Below are 4,584 nucleotides of genomic sequence, written 5' to 3'. Positions count from 1 at the left end.
CCAGTATTTACGCGCTAACGCGGCTATTATCTGAGCTTTGTTTCGGCCTCAGTGGGCGTAAACGTCCGCTTAGACGCATATGCCCGTTTTCCGAATCAAATAAAAGCCATCACGTGTGCCGAGTTTGTATGAGCTCTTATGGGGGCGCATCGCCAAAGCCTCCGCGAGAACGAAAGTTTGCCGAAGCCATGAGGAAAAGACCGCCACTCCAGTAGCGCATTCCATGCGCATGCGTCAACAGCAGCACGGCAGAGCTGTTTTTGCGTTGATTCACGGTACAGTGGGGCTGCAACGGGTACGACGACGACGGATGAAAATCGGGACTGCGTCAACACTTTAAACGACAGCAGCGCTCCCATCTTCCAGGATTCCCTCCGCTAATTTTACGGTCTTCCGCATGCAGCGCCACCAGTGGCATTCCCAAGCGCGTTTCTCAATTGCTCGCGCGATGCGCCTGATATTTACTAAAGAAATTCTCGGTCACGCTGGCGAGAACCGTTAGCGGTGGTTAGCGCCGTTAGCAGTTTGATTGGGTTGATTGCGGCGTGCAACTGCGAATTTTTTCATATCCCCGGGCTGCATTTCCTGTTCGACGAAGTGGAGTTTTGCCAGGAGGCGCAAAAAAGGTCAGTGCTGCTTATTTATGTCTGGTAACGGTTGTTGTTCTGTGACATCCTTGTTAACTGCGTCCGATAAACATTCCGCTTCTCTGCCCGTTATTCGTGTGTCGTCCATGCTTGTGGTCGCGGCGTGTAACATTTTGTGTTGGAGAAACGTTTGCAGCCGTAATTTACCAAAACTTCTGTGTTCGTGGGTCAGAGTCGGCTGGAAATTTCTGACTGAGTACGCTAGCCATTGCTATAAGGAAGTTGCTGGTTTGCGCGTTTCATGATTAGATGTACCCTTACTGTGTGGCTTTGCTTAGTTGTATATTGACGGTTGCTGTGTATCTCTGCGGTAGAGAATCTTCTCGGGTTAGTCACTCGCGATAATCGCGCGTGCACACGTGTACAACTTCAAAGCAAGTTTGTCGGAGCGTCCGTCCTTAGATTTATTGGTATTTTTAAAACTTGGGTGGCTATTGCGGCGTTGTGTTAGTCTGCTGAGTAGAATGCATTTACTGTGCTTACCAGGCCGGGAGTCTTCGAGCTTGCCCGTTGCGTGCAAGGTATACACGCTATTTCGAGTTGTGTTGATGTGTTTTCAAGGCGTCATCTTACGTTTATCTGTTCCATGATTCCATGTTTCATGTTTATGTTCCATGTTTATTCCAATTCCTTTGACCAATTGAGCTGATCTATTTTAAATAACATTGCCGGAAGTGTAGAGAAATGGAAGGGACAGTTGTTGTCTTAGCAGTACCGCAGTAACAAACGTTTCTTTTGTAGTGGGGAAGAAATGTGGAAACACAACACGCAGCGGGTATAAATAAAGTGTGCTGCCGTTTCTATGCTGTTAATATCAGTTGTAACTTGAGACTTCAGGATAATTATTCAATATCCATAATTAGTGCTTGCTACTTCACGAACCGCGTTAGAAATAAGCCACTCTTGCATTTTTATGCCGTCAATGTCGGTGGTAACCCGAGAGTCGAAATAATTTCCGACAACGCTCAGGTGATAAGTTCTTGCATCACTATGTGCACCCAACATTAACCCATTTGTGTGCTTCCTTGAACTTAGAAAATATACTGCGAAAGCAGATTGCTACATTCTGTATTCGATCTGTATAACCTGTCCAGATGGCTGACTGTGAAGACATTTGTCTCTACACTGGTAGTTAGCGACAATTGTTTTCCTTTGTCTGAAGAACAGAAATTAAAACGAATTATTTCCATTCCTTACATATACCTCTGAAATCATGGCTGTGTCATTCACTGTGGCTGAAGACATCTTCGGCACGCCGAGGCGTCGTCGTGACAACTGTGGCAGATTATGAATGCATTGTGGAAGTCATAAAGCCACGAAAGAGTGCCTCTTGAGTGTTGCGTATTATACAGACGTTCACCACACCGCATGGAGCAATGACAGGTGAGCCTAAAAATGTTCAAATATTTTTATTTTTCGCCTGAAAACGTTACCAGGGCTCGTGCTGCAAAATAAATTTTAGCACAACTAATCAGCCATTGTACGACTTCTTGTAGTACTCCCTTCTTAGAGGGAAGCGTAAATTTATGCTTCGATATTTTTATACTGTTTTTATTTTCCAGGAAATAGGGCGGACCGGGACTTAAAACAATGGAACAAGGAATGCATACTGCCATTTTCCTTCTTATTGAAGGCGTGTGTTCACCGTTCTTGAAGGCGTGTGTTCACAAAAAGGAAACACATGAAAGCCGTTGTACGGGATGAAATCATTGCATTCTACAAGTAAGTACGCACTCCCAGTTCTGGAACTTTGATGGTCCCATTTTAGGTAGTTGCAATATACGTAATGGCTTCGGAACACCATTTCAGTGACAACTTGACCTGTAGGTGAAAACGACAGTAAGAGCTTTTGGGAACACGTTGGCAAAACTTTCCTGGAAATGCACTCCGAGGAGGCCCTGCCAGGAACGCCTGCATCTTAATTTTAGTTGGGTAAGTTGGCATTTTATTTTTGTGGGACTCAATTTATGGTAGTGTTTATTGAAGCTGGCATTTTATTTTTGCGGGACTGAATTTGTGGTAGTTTTCTTTGTAGCAAAATCTTACGGTTAAAAATAAATCGTGAACTCCAATATTGGGAAATACCTTCACATTCAGCCTGTTTCGGATGCTGCAACATGTGGACAAAAAAAACTATTATTTTGCATTCAAGTTTTGCAAACATTTTGCTTTCACATTGAGAGTTGCTGCTGTAATAATACGGCACAACGGCCACGCCCAGTGCGGTTGCTTTCCAGAATTAGAGAACGGCCATTGACAGTCTGTGCTAATATTTTTTGTACATTGTTAGCAGCATTCCCAGAAACGAAATCAAGAAATCGCTGATATTTTAATCGATTACTGTGCTATAAAAGGGGTATCCTAAGCAACTCACCCATCTAAAGCCATCGTATAACAAAATTTTCTTCCTTCCTTAAAGGTACATGACGTGGTCCAGTTATTCTCGAGGTCCAGTTATTTTGAGAGAAGAAAATGACAGCGTAAATATTGTCTGCAAGAAACACGTCATGGATTTTCCGCCTGCGTTGTCACATCAAGATGTGGTCATCCTCCTCGCCGTATATTTCATCTTTATCTCCTGAAACTTATGCGACTTTGGAGAGTTCTTGGGACTTTTGCAGAGAGTTCTTGGCCATTTAACAGTGGCCTGGTGTCATTTAAGTTGAAAGCTCTGTTGAAAGACTTGTTGTGGTCACTCTACTTGGGGTTTTAAATTATTGTTAGACGTTGAAGCCTATTCGGAAAGATATGTCGTGGTTCAAATGATTGGTAGATGCAAGCGACATGTCAATTGCCAAAGTGAAGTCGTGCTTTCCTTTGCAATTTTTCATTGGCACAAAGCGCAGGCTGCCTTTGCAGCTACTCTGTTACTCTGTTAATGTAGTTAATGGCACTGCACTGTAACGTTTTTATTATTCAAGTGCAACTCGAAATTTTTTTCCATGGCAGTGCTGCTGTTGATGGATGCAAACGTGAGAGTAATTATTTACACAGACGGTTTGGGGCTTTTTTAATCAATTTTTGTACTGTATCTTAGCTGACACCTAAGCCCTAGAAGAATGCGAAATATACATATTTGGCTTGAAAAGGTGTTTACTTTGGACTAAGTTGCATTTCTTGCTTGTTAGAGGCAGTGCTTTGGTCACAAGCATACTGTCGTCATGATAGTAGGGTTTGTATAGCACGCAACTGTGAATTTTACCTGAGATAAATGTTCCGGCTGGAAAAATGCTTCCAAGTTCGCTTGGTAAAATTGATTACGTGTATGTTTCAACGCCACCTGGCTTGGTTATTTGGGATGTCTGAATTGGTCTTGAGGGAATTAATAACGTCTTTAGATTTAGGCTGCTTGTTAAATTTTTAAATGCGTAACATGCTCCGAGCTATCTGGTTTGTAAAATTTTGTAAGATTCACACTGGGTGCTATGAGCTTTTTTTGATAAGTTATTTTAAATAGCTACATATTGTCGGGGAAGCAACGCGGCTTCAGTGAAAGGCTTTTTCAGGGCGCGTATATAGTCGGTTTTGGCTACAGTTAGCTTGATATTACAGTTAGCTTGATATTGATATATGATGTGTTTTAGTTGTGCAATAGTGCCACATGCTTCCGATAAGTTTTTCTGTGCAAATGTTATATTTTTAGTATTGGCTCGGGTGTTCTTTTCCTACACTCTTGCAGGTCTTGTGATACTCCAACCGTGTATGACTTGTATTTTTGGCTTTTCCCTACAATTTAATAGCAAACTGCATATTTTGGAACCGGGATGCGTAAACATGGTATGGCAAGCGCTGTGGGTACTTCCGCATTCGCGGTACCTGATTTCATGTGATGAAACAGCATATTTTATGCTCACTGTTGTGTAATGCTTTTTGAGTTAGTGCGAGGGTAGATGTACAAGTCTGTTTGTGACGCGGTTGCGCTTAAAGCCATCTTTAT

The 4,584-nt window shown here is 42.6% G+C and overlaps 1 long non-coding RNA gene across 1 annotated transcript; it reads left to right on the top strand.

Moving 5' to 3' along the window:
* The first annotated feature begins 507 nt into the window (after positions 1-507).
* Positions 508-3,916, top strand: LOC144161988 (uncharacterized). Its single transcript, XR_013320557.1, has 5 exons — positions 508-626; positions 1,889-2,030; positions 2,210-2,369; positions 2,457-2,579; positions 3,067-3,916. It is a non-coding gene; the product is annotated as an uncharacterized LOC144161988 (long non-coding RNA).
* The last annotated feature ends 668 nt before the right edge of the window (positions 3,917-4,584 follow it).

Source organism: Haemaphysalis longicornis, unplaced genomic scaffold (genome assembly GCF_048455015.1).
Source record: "Haemaphysalis longicornis isolate Haplotype H1 unplaced genomic scaffold, Haemaphysalis longicornis Haplotype H1 scaffold_12, whole genome shotgun sequence".
In the NCBI taxonomy this organism is placed as follows: Eukaryota; Metazoa; Arthropoda; class Arachnida; order Ixodida; family Ixodidae; genus Haemaphysalis; species Haemaphysalis longicornis.
The sequence above is the reverse complement of the archived record's forward strand: the minus strand, read 5'-3'. Positions and strand labels throughout refer to the sequence as shown.